The 20,285-nt window shown below is 39.3% G+C and overlaps 1 protein-coding gene across 1 annotated transcript in view; it reads right to left on the bottom strand.

Moving 5' to 3' along the window:
- Positions 1–20,285, bottom strand: part of WASL (Wiskott-Aldrich syndrome-like) — a 53,538-nt gene that overhangs the window by 32,392 nt on the left and 861 nt on the right. The gene's annotated exons all lie outside the window — the stretch shown is intronic.

Here is a 20,285-nt window from a genome sequence, read left to right as displayed (position 1 = left end):
TCAAGGGAACGCCTTCAGTGCCTACACAACCAAGCTCTGCTCACTCTTTCTGGCCATTTCATCTCCCTTCTGCACAGCAGTCCTGTTTTAAGAGAAAATGTAGCTATTTTCTTGGCATTGAGGATGTCTCCTGCCATGTGGGAACAGTGTGTTCCTGTCCTGCCAGGAAGGGCTGATAACCCACTTCCAGGGTGAATGTTCTCATCACCATGCAATCCTACAGAAGGCATGCACTGCAATCTCCTCCAACAGTGCTTTTAAATGAACTGAATAAGCCTGCCACTATTCAGATGATCCCTAAATAATTAGGCCACATAAACAACACGCAAGTATGCTTCCCTAACAATTTCCACATTCTAAGTAGCAGAGGCATTTGCTACAGTAGACAAAAGTATTTCCTAGCACTTTCACAGAAACTTAGAAAACTTGAGTTTAATTAGGTTCAGAATCCTACAATATTTATTAGCCCCCAGACAGTAGGTAATCCAACCCTCTTAAGCATGTCTAGTATGATGGTTTAGGTGCAATTCAGGCATAACGGCAAGAAATACAAACACAAATAAACACTTCCACTAAATTTTAAAGGTCTCAATAAGTAGTCACAAGTGTCAACTTGTAATTACTTATTTTTGCAGTTTCAGACAGGAAGGGATTGAGATAGGAAGAAACAGCACAAGGAGAGAGAAAAAACTAGTGACACTAAAGGCAGACTGCTTTTGCTTCCTGCTGAGACCTTCACCTGAAGGACCACAGGGATTATGGCCCCAGACAACAGAAGAGTAAGTAAAATACATGCATCCGACTGTCTTTTTAGCTTTTTTCCCCTTAAGAACAGTGGATCAGGCTATTTAAGGTTACCGCATCTTGTACAAAAAGAGTGTGATGATACTTAGTAGTACACACACACTTTTCTGTAGATAATTACTTTTCAAGGACTCCATGATATTTTGACTACAAAAATAGATTTTAATAAATTAGATTTTGAAACTCTCAAACTAGCTTATAACTTATGTCTTCGCACCAGGTTGCTTCCAGAATCTTCACAAATGAGTCTGACGTGACAGTGTCCATCCACTGGGGATTTAGATATTTCTTTATCTGCAATTTGGGTAAACTGTGATTACTTCAATCTTTAAAGCTATTATAGCTGTTAAAGATATATTTAACAAATTACTAATAATCTTATCTTTAAAGACAGTTGTGTATTGCAAAAAAAGTTACCTTCAGATGCTACAGACAGGATTTTAAACTGGTTTCCCGTAGAAAGAAGAAATACAAAAGTTCACAAGTTTGCTGGCAGATTTCAACAAGGTAAGCAGCTGGAAACAATCTTCTAATTTTAATGCCATTTACAGGACATTATTTTCAGAAGACAGACTGATTGCTCCACAGACAGGAAAACTAAAGCAAGATTTCACATTATCTGACAGAACTGACATAAGAGAGCCTTTTGTAAATACCCAATCACATGAGAAAAGCTTTATTTGGTGCAAGTTGAAAAATTACTCAGCTGAAGACACTGAGGCCTCACCCGTTCTACCGCTTGTGAAATTATTTGCTACAATCACCAACAGTGTTTAATTTTAAGCTTAAAGCTTGCTTTTCATTTCTGAATTTCCCATCATGGCCCACCAATTTAAAAATGCACTATGCACAGAGGCTAATAAATTAGTATTTTTTCCCACCTATACACAAAGTTAGGCTATGTTAAAAATAAAGCCACTGCATAAAAGATGCTGCCTTTCTCTTATTTGAAGGGAGAAGGAAGAGAAGTTTCTCTCGAAATAGCAAAAAACCACTTCAGGTATTGCCTATCACTTCTGAAACATGAGGATCTTAACCCAAGTTAAAAGACAGTTCCACACAACACATAGCCCAAAACATTTAAGAGATCAGGAGACCAAAACCAATTTAAAAAAAAAAAAAAGTTAACACCTAAGAACAGATTCCCTGCGTTGTTCCGATCAGCACACAAGTCAACTGCAATACCCTTACTGAAGATCTTTTACAGATGCGGAGAAGGTACCAGTGATCGCTAAGTGATGTTACAACAAAAAAGGGATGAAACAAGGGACTGCTGTTTAACAAATCTAAACTATAAAAGTACTTGTCCAGACTTAAGTCTGCAGTTGTCTAGCAAAGTGATCCCTCACTCCTAATCCTCAGTCAGTTACAGACAGCTCACATTTTTCTGAGTGTCTTCAGATACAAGTTCATGTACGTTTCCAGTACCTCCCAGAACCCGCCCAGTTCAGCTAAAGCTGGCCAATTCCTTTTCAAACACTTGTTGGTCTTCTGTGATCCACAGTTGAGCAACAATTAAGATGTGGGTAAACAGCATACCATATAAACCCAAATCAAACAGCGCATGATTAATTAAGAGACATGCTTTTATCATGCACAGAATCAAGATATTTTTAAATCCTATAACCTCAGTTCAGACAACACACGCAAGACTTCAGCTTTCCAGAGATACGACATAACCACAAGCACGCTCCAGATGATAACATTCCAAGCTATCTCAGCTCAGCAGATCATTTACCAGATGACATACACAACCTGGGGTTTTCAGTGATGAGCAAGCTGAACACTGTCACTTCCTGTTTACCTGTGCAGCATCATTAGTAGCTTACTCAGCTGCATCTCTCTCACTGCTTAACGCGGCTGAAATCTTGGCTGGCCAGAAAGCAGCAGACACATGACGAAATGCGGTTATTTGTGTTCTGTTGTTAAAGTTACACGTTTAGTTACTTCCAGAGCAACAGGAAGCGTGCTGCGCACAGGCCGTCCACAACTTCATCACTGTCCTACTGCCATGGAGCAAAAATTCTCACTACAGAAAACAGACATTTTGTCTTGCAGTTCCACTCCCAGCCTCCCAAGACACTCAGAATCAAGGCATATAAGACTGTTCCTTTTCTAAGCTCAGGGAATTTTTAGATGAAAAGTTAAAGTCTACCTTTCAATTTTGAGCCATTTTAAATTAATCAAGACTCCCAAGACTAGGATGATCCTTACACAAATAGAGCACTGTACAGGTATGTAGATTAACTTGTTCTCAAAGCTAGCTTTCATGGTTATACACAGAAACTGCAGATTGGTGTTTCAAGTCATACAGATTCAAGGTAAGAATCATGAGTTTCACACAACCCATGGGATAGAATTGGAGCTCGACTGTTTTGTCCTGTTCCACCGCCCATTCAGCTCTAAGGCAAACTAGCTCCTTTGACTCAACATTCTCTTCTCTTCTACCAGCCACCCATTGCCTTCATGCACTAAGGTCCTCTTTCTTCAGCCTTCACCAACCATTCCATTTTCTACGCAATAACTTTTTTCCAGATTCTACACCCTAGTTTCATATTTAATGCAGGTTCTTAACATGCAGATCCTCACACCCACTTTGAACATATGAGAGTGCTTTGAGAAAGTATTTTAGAATTCAGACCCTTATCATCCATGAAAACCAAACCAGATTTGTTTGGTTTTGGGTTGGGGGGGTTGGTTTTTTTGTTTGTTTGTTTTAAGAGTTAGACCCACTGTAGTTGTTTCTAGGCCCACTTCATGGTATATGTATCATGACATTCACAAGTAAAAGTCTTCAGAACAACAGTTAAATTGATTAAAGAAAGGATGTGAAGCATAAGCCTCAGGAATTCCTGAATTATCCCAGCTCTGGAACACTCATTAACGAGCCCCTGAAAATGCTATTTAGCATCTACTGGTACTCCCAGGTCCAGATTTAAAAAAATAAAAATAAAAAAATGAGTATTTGCTTTGCAGAGGTGAGGCTTAGGTGAACTTTTCATATCATCTTTACACTTCAGGACAGAAAATAATAAGGAATTTTGACTTCAGATACTTAGAGAACACTGAAATAAAACAGCTTAAATTGTTTTAAAAGAAAACAAATACTCTTTTATAAGAAAACATTAACTTCATGCCAACATAAAACAAAGAACCCCCTTCAAAATATCAACAAATTTGAGAAAAGGCTCTTAAAAGAAAAACCTCTTTGAATAATAGCCAGCAACTGGTCTCGCAATTGTGTGTACAACTTGTGTCCTGTCCCGCAAAGCAGACTCAATCCACTTACATAAAGGTACTTAGAGATGCAACCCCCCCTCACACTTTCACTGTGCCACAACTCACCATGTTTTAATTCCTCCTTCAGCTGTTCATGTTTGAACAGAACAGTTAGGATAATTCAATTCAGATATAAGGAAACTTATAATTGTACATAAGATTATTTTTTTAATACCAACAACTGAGTCTCCCATGAATAAAGTGACTCCCAGTTTTAAGTCTTAAAAAGTAGATATGCTATGGGAAAAAAATATCATGAAGATGTAGTAGTTATATGATCCCTGGTCATATTCAAAGCTCACTCCAGGGGTACAACGCTAAAAGCTCTTTCGCAGTAGAAGAGGTACCTAACAGTGAAAGCATCAGCTGAATGTTTGGGAGACTGCTATTTTTCATTTAGTTCTGACAACAGCCTGTTGCATGATGTTTGCATTTATTTCTCCCCCATGCCTCAGTTTCCTTATCTGTAACATGGAGATAGAGACCTCTACTTCTGTAAAGTGCCTTGAGAACTACTGATGAAGGGGAAAAAAAAAGAAAAAGAAAAAGAAAAAGAAAAAGTATTATGCTGCCACAGACAGAAATCCATTATTTTTGGGGGTGGGGAGTCTACATTATCTTCTCTGCTAATAGCAAAGGTTAAGACAGCTTAATTTCCCCATCACTGGTGTTAGTTTTCTCCCCAGTGCATGAACACTAATTAATAACCGATAGCCTGGTCACCCTTTACTGTTTTACATAAGGAAATGGAGAGATTCTTTCACCATGAGGGATGCCCCTCGAGTAAAGCGACATTTATTACAGCTAACAGTTAAAATTGTCACTGCCTGTACAGGCTGCTTCTTTGTAGGTCTAAAGCACTGCATCTGCCAATGCACTGTGGAGGCCAAAAGCCACTTAGATTCATTCACCCATGTGTAAACAAATTTTAGTATTGGAAGCAGTGTCACAGAATGGTGGTCTTACATGGCTAATTCTGTGCAAATCTCAGGCTTAAGGTAAATCACCTATTCCCATTTTACACAAACGACAGCTGTAAATTTTTTGTAAGAAACTTACTAATGCTTTTGTAAGTAATCATCACACTTACTTTTTACATAGTGTATTTAACACTTGATTCTTAAGATGGAAGAATAAAGAGCACAAAGCACATGACTCAAAACTTAATGGCAAAAGGAAAATTATTTTTATGAAACAAAAGTAATTTCCCACCTACCTGGCATTTCTCAGTGGCCTCTTCCACGATAACCCTGACCCCTGAGCAACAAAAGCCCCTGAAATCTTAGTACATAAGGATTGAGAAAATCACAAGACCATGCACCAAAAGAAAAAAAAAAAACACCTGACATTGGCAGTACCAGAGGAACTAGATAATCACCTGACAAAAGTGGTTTTGAAAACTAGGAACTCTATCCTAGTTCTGACACAGAATCATCACCCCATACATCTGCGTTCTTTTGCAAAGGATTAAGGCTACATAATAAAAAATGCTAGAGATATTCTAGTTTAGCTTTTGGCGTTACTACTTCTGCCTCTTAGAAACTGCATTAAGAGCTCGCCCTGAACAATATCCTGTAGCATGGGCTCTGCAGCTCAAGATTTGTGTTTAAATTCTCAGGCCAGGTATTACAAACCCTCAATTTCTACTACATAAGAAAAGCTCCCCTGTACAATTTGTGTTCTGTTACACCCTCCCCTTGGATTATCTAAATGAATAGTACAAAGGTAATATTTGAGTGTAGTTTATTGATAAAAAAAAAAAACTTAAGGAAAGGAATTGTTGAGTTTGCAATACTCAATTTTCAAGGTGCAAAAAGAAATGGATACAACTGACCTCTGCCAAGCTAGGACTTGAAAAAAGTTCAGATGAAGAACAATTTTGAAACTCAGATATTAACAATAGAGTTGACAGTTTCGTTTCTGAACTTAATACCCACTACTTGAAAATAAATGCAGAGGGCTGCTGAATGAGAAAACTCCTTCCCTGAAGCCAAAATTCTTCCTCTGTATCTCCCTAGTGTGCCAGAATGTTACTTATCATGAGGTTGCCCACTCTGCTGGGCATAACCAGAACAGCAAAAACTGTAAAGAATCTACTCACAGTTAATGATAAAGTGTTTATTTATACAACAAAAACATAGAAAGAGAGCAGTGGGATGTATTTTTCCTCTGTACTCAACCCTTTGGTGTCCATGTCCAGTCACCAGTTTAAATCACACAATACTTATTTTTTCCTATGGTACTACACATAGAAGTTCTAACAAGCAACCACAGGCAGAATTGAGGAACAGAGGCAGTGATGTTGTTCTCATTCTTAAATATTCATGTTTGGATGGGTCAGAACAAAAGTATCCCCACAAAAAAAATGAAGATAATCAGCTCTCCACTACTGCTGTGTTCCTGTTCATAACTTGTGAACATTATTCAGCAGCAATAACAAATATGCTACATGAAAAGTTATATACTATTAACAGCCTGAATTTACACGCAATATAAAAATTATTTCACTCTACTTAGAACAGTACTGAAGTAACACCAGGTCTTGTATAGGAAACAAAGCTTACAATAAAGAAAATCAGTATTCATTAGATCAATACAAGAGTTTAGAATCCACAATATAATTTTAACATGAACACAGTAGTTTAAGATATTTTAAAAAGTCTTAGGACCAGAAAATATCTATTTCAAAGAACATTTAGAAGAAAGATTAGGTCTGAAACTGACCTTTACTCTTTCTGGTGAGTATTGTCTGAATGAATGAAATACAGCTAGTTGAGCCAAAATAATAGTGAAAAAGATCTTAAGATAGCTTTGCTTTTAATCCCAGTGAAAATGAAATACTGAAAACAATAAATCTGTATTGCACTGGCAGTCCAATCAGCCAGTGTCATTACCCTAATCAAGCATTAGATTTGAAGCATTACATGCTTCAGTTTCTGAACTACTATTCTGCAAGTCCCTGAGTCTGTTCTGGAGCTAACAGTGAGGCTAACATGCTCAATGTCACTGGTTCTTGCTGCTTAGGAGAACTGGCAACAGCCTTACTGTTAGGTCAAGTGTTTGTCACTTTTCTGAAAACCTCCACTTATGCAGTGACAAGTTGCAGTGCTTTTATGACAGTATAAAGACAGAAGGTATATTGTTACACCACACTAACAGAATAAAAATGTTCATTAATACTGGTTGTAACCATTAAACAGAAAATAAAAAGGTTATTAATGGCATACTGATTTAATTTTTTCAGATGTGTAACACCTTTGGAAAAGAGATATTCCTCCATAAAGGCACTGGCACAACTTAAACTCTGATGACTGAAAAAAGGTACCCCTTGTCAAAGCAGACACTGGGTTTCCAGTTTTTATATGGGTATTCCCTTCCTTTGTGATCAACTAACTACATAAATTGCTCCAAGCACCTGAACAGCCTCAATCTGTTAGCATAGAAACAGAAAGCTCTTAATGTTGAGTATATGAAAGACAGTATCAGTCCCAGGAGTATACAGTTTAGAGAAAATAAGCTGATTACCTGATTAAGACAAGAGTTCAAGAAAAATGACACCCTACTCAAAAGGCTTTATATGACTACAGAAATAGGGTATCTCTTCCAGTCTCCTGGAAGAAATTATCACAGGAATGGGACCTACATAATAGCAATGCATTAACAGGTTGCTAGATGTTCAGCATGGTAAATTTTATGAACATCAGATTAAAGTCTGTAAAACTGGGTCCTCAAAAGATTTAGGAATGCAATTGTTTGCCAGAAACTTCAACACTGTGGTACAAACACTGATGATAATCTTCCAGGAAGATGGTGATGGGGGTGTGCCAGTAACACAGCTAGACCTTGAGGAAGGCTGGGGGAGAAAAATCTTGATTTCTTGGTAGCCCAGAATCCACTCCTGAGCACATGGACTATTTACAGAAGATGAAGCAGATTTACAGAATAAATTGAAAGGCTAGCCAGCTTCACCGATAAAAGTGTCCCATAGAACATTTGTTTTTCAGAAGTGCGTACTTCAGAAGAAGGCCTCTGCCATCCACCATGTCATATGCAATATGATACAGAACTTGAGAGTTTTATATTAGCTGATGTGGAACCAAGATCTCTAAATCTGTCAATCCCCATGTAAAAGCTTCAGCTCTGCAACAAACCCTACAGTCCTCTGAAGAATCCCAGAGTCAAAGAAGTGACACGTTAGTCACCTCACTTCAGGACCAGGTTACTTTCACAAACCAGGGCACCATGCTGCACTTCAACGAAGTGCCCAAAGCATCTGAAGTGAAAAAAGAGCCTTGATGATGCATGGCAGACATCCTTATTTACAGCTGGTTTGTTTATTTGGAATAAGCCAACTATGTAACACACTTTGCTAATTCAGACTTGCATCATAGTGATATTGTCTGTATGCGATGACCTTGGAGAAGTTATTTTCAGTGATATGGATATTGGCACTGCGTCATTTCATCACTAGAGCAATTATTGCAGCCAGAATTGACATGCAAGTCACCATCCTGAAATTAAGACTAAAAGTACTCAGACTAAAAGCTTCTAATTCCATGATGGATTGTTTTTTCCCTTCTGCTCTGAAGCAAAGGCTACCTGCTGTGGGAGAACTGCTTGTACAGCACCAAGCATCACCACAGGTCCAGTTCCTGCCAGTGCTGACTTATAACAGCAGACATTGGAAAAAAAATGTGGCTTGAGGGGGAAGAGGAGATCACAGGACACTAGAGGGAAAAAAAGAAAAAAAAAAAAAAAACAACAAAACCCCCCAAAACACCCCCCCCCAAACCCAAACAAAACCAACCAACCAACCAAAACTCTTCAGATAAGTGTCTACAAAACTGAGGCATCTAAACACTATCTAACAGATCTAGTGGATGTAGAAGACAGAACTGAAAAGGCTCCTGAGCTCACACCTTTACATCCCAGACAGAACCAATGATTAAGGTGAGACACCAGAACAGACAGAGTATGTGATGATCAAGCTATCATTAATTACACTACTTCACACCCTAGAACTGTCTCTGGAGCTCAAGTGGGAAACAAATTGTTGCATGCGAACTGACAGAAAACTGCTAAAACACTCCAAAATGCAGCTGCAGGGAGGATTCCAAGAGACCTCAGCACATCCCTGGAGTCTCTGAAGATGCACAGAAATTTTCTTAAATTACTTACAAACTACTTATCAGAAAAGAAAGCTCTAGACAGGAATTCATTTTCTTGGTAGGCCAGTGCTCTGTAATCAAGAAGTACAGTAAGTGAAATGCAGCAGTCCTTAAGGTCACCCCTGCTGTACCTAATGCAGTCTATAGAAGCACAGCTACAAGGTAGCCAGATCTCCTTACCAGAAGGCAAAATATTTTTCCCCCTGAAAGTGGAGAAGAGGATCAGGAACCTTATGAGCTTGCATTCACAATACGTCAGATGCACTTGATAATTTGTCCACTGCAGTAGGTTGTTACGTGCACAGGCACACTTTCGTCTGCTGGAAACTTCTACTCACCTACGTTTTCTCAGGCTTCCAAAAGCAACTTATAGGAGCAGAGAGACAAGATTGTATTTTGTTGTTGGGAGGAAAACCAGGTTTGACTCTGGCTTGATGTCAAAAAGGACAGTTACAAGAACAGCAGCAGAGTTGACCCTTATTCTGTGATGTACGTGCTACTGACAACACTCCAACAGATAGCTCACTTCTGTCTCCCCATCACCAGCACTACAGTTGCTTTTGTCTCCTGGTAGCTTTCACTGGTTGCACAAGTATTAGTAACTGACCAGGGGCACTTTCTGGATCTGATGGCAAGTGGTACAGCAGAATGCACATCTGCACAGAGGAACTCTCTTCTCTCAACACAACACAAATTGGGTAAGGATGGCCCTACCCATACTGTCTATTAGGAACTGTGTTTACACCATTCTATTCCCAAAACCATGCTCATTAATTTGGGCGAGTACTAGCTAGCATTACCCAAACCTGTGCCAGGAAGTGTGCCAACAAATTAAACACCATAGAGAGTCACTGAACAGTGCCTGAGTTAATGCTACTGCCCTACTTAAGTTTGTTAGCATTAGTATGTTAGCGCAGCTGACTGACAGACCAGAGGTGAGAGAAAGGACAAGATGCATCCTTCTGCCACTAAGCTTCAATATACCCTGGGTGGGTATCTCGTATTTTGAGACTGTCAGTTCTGGTTATCGGGGACACAGGGGTATGGTCCAGACAGGTATGGCCAGTGTGAGGGATGGACCCCTTGGTTACACAGTTTGAAGCTTGGAGCAGCAGCAGGAACACTTGTTCAATAAGCAACCCTCATCTAAACAACATGAACAGAGGGCAGAGGAACAGACAGGATTTGTTGTTTACAGGCAGCAAAAGCCAGAGATGTTCAAAGAAACTGTTAAGGAAAAGTCTCAATGAATAACTGAAGCACTGAAAAAGAGACCTTCTAAATGACATAAAAAGATGAAGTGAAAACCATGTCATGGAATAGGCAAGATGTACATCTCCTAGAGAAACATTTAGCACCAAATCTATCTTCATTCATCCTCTCAAACAAAACCATAATGCAACTAGGTGTGCTGCATCTTGTACACACTTGAATTAGGGCAAGGAAGGGCATGCTCTGTGCAGACATATAGACACAGTAACAGTCTCTCAAGTATATAAATATTGGCACCTGACTATGATATGGATAAATCTCTCAAAGACAAAACTAAAATATTGTTTTAAATAGATAAGTGGTTTGTTGAATCACTACCGAGTTCTAGAGATCAAGTCCAACCAGCATTTTCTGTTGCAATAACACTTTAAAACTTTGTATAGTTTTGAATGTAAAGTTCCAGCTACACAAACTGAGAACAGTGCTTACAGTGCAGTATAACACTTAAAGACGCCAACATTGTTTAAGAAAGGTCAAAATAACAACAACTATTGTATGGCTAAAAAATACTGGTTGATATAAAATTGCACAAAATTAGCCCCCAAACCTGTATTTTTTTGAAACTGTTAATTGCCAGGTTACTAAAAATAAAAAAAGCTAAGAATTCTGCACACCCAGTTATAAAATGAATTTCATACCTAAGAAACTCTTAACTACAGACTAAAGGCAAATAAAGAAAAAACGGCCCTGCATTTTATTTACTAGAAACTACTGCTTCCTTCTTTGCAAACGCAAGGGGAAGCTTTTGCCTGTGGTATTGCACAGAACACATACCACTACAGGATGTTCATAGTTTCTTCCTCTTTTCAGTTAACCACAAAAATCAAGCACAGTTTTACAGAGAGGAGCCTATTTGGATGCCTTTGTGTATATTTAGTGTCATAAGCCAAGTGATGTTTCTATTTGCTTTGGCTGGCTGAGGGGGAGTAAAGGAAAAAAATGTCTACTTACAAAGAATGACCACATCTTAGCTGTGCTCAGAGCAAGCTGTCACATGGTTAGAGGAGCAGGAAATAACTTACAGTTCACTCAAAGCAGGACTAAGCAATTCTGTGGTTTCAAATCTGAGCCTGTAGAGTTGCTGAAGCTGTATCTTCCAGTATACAGTTTCTTAATATAGCAGCTTACAAACTGGAGAGTCTGGTCCTCCCTGGAGAAGCAGCAGTAGAGGGTGGAGCCGTGCAAGAAGCCTGGGGAATACCATACTCTGTTTTTTGCTTCCCCGTCTCTTATCCACCAAAAGTTCTCTTTTCTATAGCAACATTAACAATGATTTCAGACCAGTGAAGATGAGATAGGAAAGAAATGTCCAATGGCTGTATCTCAAGCTGAAGTGCACTCTATGTATGCAGCAGCAAGCAGCTGGCTGGCGTAGAGACTGTCTCCTCTCCTCCTATCTTTCCTCGTGCAATGCTCTGCTGAGTCAGAAGAATACAAGCCATGTCTATCCCAGCACTGGGTATTGGTAGGACTACATATCTGATGAGACACAAAGTTCATCAGCAAGAACAAAGCACTTCTGGAACTGAGAAGGGGAGGGGGGGGAGGGAGTGGAGGGAAGAATGGTGAGGAGGAGAGACACTTCTATGTGGAGATCTTTGTGCAGATTATGGATGCAGAGGCGGAAGGGAAAAAGAAGATCCTGGAAGCACTTGAGGTACTAGGGGGAAAAGAGGAAATAAGGGGAGGAAACCCTTTTGCTGGGACAGTAGGCCAGAAAACTTGTTAAAAAAACAAAAGAGCATGTGTGACAAGAAAGTGCAAGGAGACCCTGATGAAAACTGAGACAGAAGATTCAGAGGACAGAGGTCACTGTGCAGGACTTTAAAGCAAATCAGCAGGATGGGGCTTACAAAAGAAATAGTGGTTAAATTGATTCCTAAAATATCATTACCAACTTTACAGTAATCTGCTGTATAAAAATCTTAAAGCTTTATTTTCTACATAGAAACTAAGATTCTTTTTAAGTCAATGAATTACTGCTTCTGTTATAAAATGTACTAAGAAGGTTGTAAAACACCTCTTTTCTTTATACCTCACCAAGAAAGATATTAATACAACAAATCAATACTAATTTCTTTTCTTATCCACAAATCACATACCGATAAATCTCCGGGCTGTCACCTTGAGGAGGGAGAAAACACTTACAATTTAGTGCCAAATTCCCATATTCAAATATTCTTGTTCTTCAGCCTAGACAGCAAAACAAGTACTAGGCCTTGTTACTTAATACTCAAGAGAATGTTATTTAGAAACCCATATTTTAACCTTTCTTGTAAAAATAATCTCACCAAGTGCTGGCTAACTTTCGGCAAAACCATCATCAATAATGCCTGAAGTAAATGCATTTTTTAAAAATGTCTGCAAACTTAGAATTACCTTTCCATAATTAAAAGTTCAAATAATTAAATACAGTTTTCTTAGCTTTTCAAAGAGGAGAAAGCCACATTTTCTTTCATTAGGTCAGTGTTTCTCGAATTGCAGGCACAGTACCCTCACATACAAAATATGCTTGGTGATCACAGGTATCTTCCCATATAACTATACCACTCTGATCCTGCATAGTGGCTAATTAACTAAGGGACGTAAAGGCAAAAATAACACATTCACTTTAAAGGGAAATGAGATGAATGCAGGGAAATTCTGAATTACATGAAGTTCTGAAGGGGAAAATGGTGTGTGAAACCATCTTACAGAAATGGAAACACAACCTTGATTAGCAAGCCTTAATGTGATCTTGCAGCTTTAAGCTAGACACACTGGAGAACTGGAAAATCCATTAACACTGTTTCTCAGAAAACTTCAAAGAAAAAAAGCTGCTTTAGAGTGAGGATTTTAAGGAAAGCCAAATAAACAGTACAGGGAAAACAGTCTCATCAAGGTGGGGATGCATGGATGAAAGCAAGTGCCTAAGGTGAGCTGCAATCTGCAAATCTCCCAGTATGTTGTGGAGCTCTGCAGCAACAGTTACCTTGCCAGCAATGATCTCCACTGAACATTAAGTCTACAGGAACTGAGTAATTCATTTAATGAACTTCTTCCAGAATCATGTATTCTTAACACACGCATTCTAATTTGAGATGCCTAAAGTGTCATGCACTGCATAAGCACGAACTGATGTCGGGAAAATTGTCTACCTTTAACTCAAGGGTAGCTGAAAATACACTAGTGAATTTCAAGAATTAAGCAAGCAAGCAACTTTCTAAGAAAGTGTCCCTATGATTGTTTGCATTACATCTCTTCTTCTTCCATTTGGCCTTTCTAGTTCACTGCTCCTGTCACGTGGAGATCACAGCACACTTCAGGATCTTCAAATTTAACTGCAACGGTCCCTGAAGGTAACTGCACACCTGATGTGCCCATTTTATTGGTTATCCAGGCATAAACAACATGTCTGGAAGCCACAGAAGTTAGTGTGGCAGTGTACCCAAGCAAATAACTTGAGAAACAAAACTGTCTTGTACAGCATCCAAGTCATGTCCCGGAGGAGTGGGCTGTTTAAAACCACCCATGAAGATATACTTCTAGTTCCACTAAAGCCACTTTGTATGATTTACTGTTCCAGGTAAAACAAACTGGCCAATCAAAAAAATCCCTCTGTGCCCAAGTAACACATAATGCCAACCTTTCGTGAGGAAATTGTACTCTAACCTACCAATACACAACTCTGTCTAGTGCCCATAACACGTTTTTGTTTACTTCCTATATTTTATTATCGAGGTATTAGGTCATGAAACCGTTAAGTCTCCTGCACTATACTAAGTTTTATTTCTGTACTACAAAGATTCCTCAAGAGACAAGCCTATGAAACACACTCACTGGAAGAGAGGACACCATAAATCTTACCACATGGCTTTAAGTGAACAGCAAACTTTCTCTGACAAACCGAGCACTTAAAAGCTCACCAAACCCCATCTCCAGTGCAGACAGCTCTGCCTATAAAAGATCAATGAAAGAATCAAACCTTTTGTCATGTTGGTTAATGAACTACTGCAAAGTTCCTAGAAGACACACACTCATCATTATACAAACCACTTCAATGCTTCACCCATTCCAGCACTGAGCCAGGAGCTGCCAGTGGCAATTGCTGCTGTTGCTGGCACCTGCAGCCACCACCCACCAATGACAGCAGTAAACGAGTTCTTAATTCCAGCACTACTAGAGACACCAACAGTAGAGCAATAAGGGTCATAAGAAACTGTATAGAAAAGACATGGAAGTTTTTTCAGGCAAAAGTACCAGAGCTCCTCTGAAAGAAGAGGTTGGATATCTAAAGTTAGAACATTCTCCATTATCACCTTTTTACCCTGAAATTGCATGGTATGTGATGGATCTTATACACTCTACTTGCTACAAATTGGGCTTATACTAAACCCTTGAGAACCCCAGAAGAAATATTCACAGAGGAAACATTCCAGTGATAACAGATTCAAATAAATATTTATGATCAGATAATAGAGAGAAATCACATCAATTGTCCATTAAAGGAAGAACAAAGTAGAGTCTTTCCATTTACATATTTGCATGAAATAGTAAACTCAATCTTTATCTTCTAACAAGGAACCACCTCCTTCTTAGCTGTTCTAAACAAGTGGTATCTGTACATCTTGGTGGAAATCTTGTAGCCAAAACATGACTGTTCACCTGAATCCTACATTAAAACTTTGTGCTCTTCTAAATTCCTCCACCTGATTCTTAGCTGTGAAGACCTGGTAAGTTACAACACAACAGCTTGTGACTACAAATTGTTTTCATCCTGTTGCGTCTGTACACTATAGGATTCCAGAGCACATTATCAAGAGCATGAGCGGTATACCTGGCCAGCTGACTAACCACAGAGATGCTAAGAGATATTTGGCACTTGACTAGCTCCAAAACAGATAAAAGAACCACAAAGTAGCTCAGAAGATAATGTCAGAGCACTGAATCCTTAATAGATTGAGGTACTTGTTCCAGGACTACATAACTAGACCACCTTCTGTTTAGCCACACATAACACTTTGTAACACAGACATACAGTGACTGAAATTTGTAGCAGGACTCACTTCGCATGTCAAGACACAAATTTATGTGTCTAGCCCATGAGCTACAAGCATAGTCAGGAGAAATGTAACCACTACAGTCACTGAAGCAGAGACAGAAATTCAGCTGATAAAGTTTCTATCTTAAGGTAAGTTGAATAGCAAATTTAGGTAACGACCAGTGATGTCTACTGACAATGATGGGATTTTAACACCTAAATTTCTGTCTCTTACTCCTGAACCGAATCCCACACTTCATCAATTGATGCTTTGTCTCAAATACATACAGCTATGAGATGCAATGCCTTGTAGAGTGTTCACATGGGGCGTCAAAACATTTCTCATCCACGGGCGAATAATCTGTTTACAGCATAGTTCACTACCTTAGCTTAATAGGAAGCTGTGAGGAAAACAAGCATGAGAAACACTTTTATGATAAATAACCCTACTGTAGATATATGGAGGCAGTTTGAAGATGATGGCTAAGTCACTTGCTCTGAAGAGTCTGATCTGATCCATTCCTGTAAAAATCAGTTTTGTAGGCACAGGTTTGGTTCAGAAGTAGTCAAAACCCAATGTAATTCCCTCTAGAAGGGAAGATCATTGCTGACAAGTTGTTTAGGGAAGTGCCTCCAGTGGATACTAGTGAGGCATCTGAAGTTGTTACATGTCTTTTGATAGAACAGGACAGACCTCAAAAGAAATCTAGGCATAACGCTCAATATTCTTCTGTTCTACAAGACCATATCCTTTACACTTTGTCTTCTCCCTCTGCATCTCACTTAAAAACACATGCAAAGATGAGATAACCACCATTGAACTCATGACTCAGTTCTTCCTATCTGCTGAAGAGATAACTGCTTTTCAAACTAGAATCTCAACCTTTTTTGGATGTACAGCCTGCAGCATAAACTCAAACTGAAGAGTCCCAACACTTCTAAGCCACATGAAGTCGGCCATTACTCTGACCTGTAGTCCACCTTCAACTCTTAGTTCATGCTGTTTTCATATGCACAAGTAATCTTACAAGTCCTTTCTTGGTAATACCTTTAATTCTTATCAATTAAGAACTGTAACTGCCACTCAGGTTTTTATTTTGTTTTATCTCAACTATTACTGTGATTTTTCCTTTGGCTCTGACATACAATGTTATTCTGGTCTCATGGACTTTAAAAGCAGCCAATACAGTTTTCTTAGTTCACTTTTCTTCTTGCATTCTTTACCAGTTTCTGTTTACCATATCAACCATGGCAAGATCTTGCAAATAACAACCTATTCCTAGCCTTACTCGTTACGCGTTATCCAAGTGCTGAGTCCCACTTCCAGGCAGTACAAAATATCCATACTCCATTATCGACTTCTAATGTTATCAAGTACACACTTCTCATGTTTTATTTCCTAAGGCCTCCCACACATATAAAATTATTTCTACAGAATAAACTAGTTTTTCATCAGTGACATTACTGACCAATATTAATCGTGCAAATTATAAGAGTACCTTATTTATTAAAAATTATTAATGGGACATCCAGCATTTGCTCTTCCTTAAAAAAATCATTCTTATTCCTTAGGCTAAAACTGAAGTGACTGATTTATAACCAAGCAGACTTGAGCAAAAACTTCCAAGTTTGGCATAACCACAAAAATATTTCATTAATATGCACAAAAGTAATCTCATAGCTCACCTTAGCATAAAAGTTTACATAGACTTTTATTTCTACATTATGATAAAAAATTATTACTGAAAAATTTCTGCAGCTAGTAAATTTTACACCCAACCTAGATAATAAATGTCATGTACCTGAATGAAAATTAGTTACACGCCTAAGCAACAATGAAAATCCTAAAGACCTACCACCTTACGCTGGATACCTACTGCAAGTAGTTCTCCATTTGGATCATATTTCAACCAAACTAACTATAGCTGCAGCTTTGACTATAAGCCAGTGGCTTGGTTCTGAAAACCTGATCTGTCATGGACAAAGGTATTTTAATTGCTTATAGATTCAGATAAGCATTTTACAGCTCAGCAAGCAGGGAAAAAAGAGGGAGTAAAAGAATCGGTAACCTTCTGTATGTACATTTGCCTACTAATCAGTGAGATTCCCAAAGTATCAGTAGTAGTCCAGAAAATTATATCAGCCTCAGCAACACGCACACAGTGATGGGTCTTCACCACTTCCCCCACTCCCAGGTAATCTTTGTGTTTACCAGTCATCATTACTTCAGATGCCATTGAAATTATGTCAGTATTGGAGTTCATAGGTTGTGAGTACTCAATCAAAATTAAGCTACTTGATAAATTCCTTCGCTCTTCCATAGAACAAAAATCGAGTAGTTGAATCCTCAATGTTATTTCAAAGTAACTGCCTTGTTATCAGTCAAAAACAGAGTCAAAGGAAAGATTGTTGAAATAAATCAGGTCCAGAGCGCCACATGCTTTCTTAACCAAGCCCCTCAGGACTGATACCAGCACTATGCCCTCTTTAAGAGCACTATAAATTATTACTACAAAAAGAGTACCTAAGATCATAGCTTAATGTCTCAACTGTTCCTCTGGCATTCATTTCACTAGTGATCTAAACACAAGGTCAAGTCAAACATAACCTAAAATTATGTCAACATGGCAGATGCACATCACATCCAGTAGCATATCCATGCCCCACACTGACAGAAACACCACCTGTGGCAGCCAGGTAGCACAGACAATTCAGCTGATGGGAAAGTAAGCTTGTAGCATCCTACGAAACTCACAAGATTTTCCTTTCTTAAAAAGCAGCATTTACAGTCTGAAGTTTCACTAATTAATAATTCAAACATGGATATTAAGAGGTCAAATATCATGTACATGACAGCAAAAAGGCATTTATCAGCGTAGCATGCCAACACTGAGTCAGGCTATAAGGTCAAGAGTATCAAGAGTACTATCGGGCTCTGACAGATAGACACTGTGGACTCAAGTTAGACAGCCGAGGCTGTTACCATCTCCCAGTGCCCATTCCACTTCTCTGATAGACACTGCCCTCCAAGGGACAGAGATGTTCAATCTGTTCACGAATTAAGTTTCTGAATTGTCACCATTCTTGGCTCACGCCACACGCAGTAAGCCAAAAAAGCCTAGTTAAATACCTCTAGAGCTTCAACACCCAAGTCCTCAAGACTGAGCAGAGACCCTCAATTACAGTAAGATGAGCCTTTGCTTAACCTAGAGAGCATATAGGGCTGGGGGAAAAGGGAAAGAAAATGGCCCACAATTAGAAGAATCTCAATGGGAAAGTCACCCAAGATTCAGTGTAAATCACAAGAACGTGTAGTTTCAAGAAAAACACAAAGCAAGTCACGTCTATGAAGCTACCAACCTATCATAAATTGCATGACACCCAGATACTGTGAAGATATTTACCTCCAAAGTCTGCTTTCAACACGCTATTTATGCAGAAAAGTTGAGAACTTGAGTAGGTGAGTGTTACAGCTGAGCGTAACAAAAATGAAAAGCGTGTTCACTTGACAAGAAAATCCAAGTTGTGGAAAACCAAACTGAAAATCAACTTACACACACAAATTCATGCACTGTTTTTTAAATTTAGAGAAATTTTTTTGTTTGTTTTTTTGCAAAGGAGCTAAACATATGAAATGTGCGCCTGAAAGTAGTTCAGTTAATTGAAGGTGTTTTTAACAAATCTATTACTTTTGAAAAGGCATGCTTTACGGTCACACCTTCTGACCCATTTAACTTAGTCACTGTGACAGCATCTTATTTAACCCACCCCAGTGTAAATATCACCTGCTTCCTGTTCGGGTACTGCATCTTATGCTTTTCTTGCAACAGAAGTTTGATCAACAATACTATTTCAAAGTCCAAAGAGATGTGGAACCATTATGAGTGCACGGATATCCTGCTTTAAATCACAATATTAAGTTCATGAAATACTCTTCATAGCGTTACAGCAAGATGCACAGCGCCTAACATTAGTAAGCTAGGCACTGGACACAGCATCAGAAGATAGCTAGGTGACATAATTTTCAGTAGCTTCCAAATAGTAATCATTTTTTAAAAAGAAGTATTTTTTCTTCCCCCCCCCCCAAAATATGATTTTTCAAAAAGCTGCTTCTTTTCTAAAGGAAGTGGTTAACCTTTGGAGCCTTCAAGTAGTTCTTTAATACAGATAAGTACAGTTTTAATACAGTTTTATACTAACGTGCAAGAAGGTGTTCTGGAAACAAAGAACTTACTGATATATTTGCAACGCATTTACTACAGCTTCTTTCAACCACTAAGTTGCCTTATAGATAGATAGATATAAACAGGAAAAGATGCGGTACTTCTGTCGCATTTGAACGCACGAACCTGTTGTTTAGGCTAGGAAAAAGTACAGACTAAATCCAAGGCAGGCCTAGAACCGATAGGAGCCTTCCCACAACTTCGTCAACACTGCTTTGTTGTACCGCAGGTGCACCTGGGGCTCTCCCCAGCCTCGCCGAGCAACTGAACTTTTGCCACCGAGTCCCGCGGCTGCTCCCTTGCTGGCCAGCTGCCCCTGCAGAGCACGGGTCAGCTGCGGGGCAGGGGTGAGCCCCGCCGGCCGCCCCCGGCAACTCAGCGCCGAAGAGCAGGGTACGGCGGACGGACGGAGACCATACCGGCCCTGGAGGCGGTCTCGGAGCCGCCCCGGCGCGCTCGGCTCCAGCCGGAGCCGGCCCGGCGGAGGGGGCGAGGCCGGGCCCGGCGCAGGGAGCCCCG

The sequence above is a fragment of the Haliaeetus leucocephalus genome, unplaced genomic scaffold (genome assembly GCF_000737465.1).
Source record: "Haliaeetus leucocephalus isolate CR32 unplaced genomic scaffold, Haliaeetus_leucocephalus-4.0 Scaffold763, whole genome shotgun sequence".
Lineage (NCBI taxonomy): Eukaryota > Metazoa > Chordata > Aves > Accipitriformes > Accipitridae > Haliaeetus > Haliaeetus leucocephalus.
The sequence above is the reverse complement of the archived record's forward strand: the minus strand, read 5'-3'. Positions and strand labels throughout refer to the sequence as shown.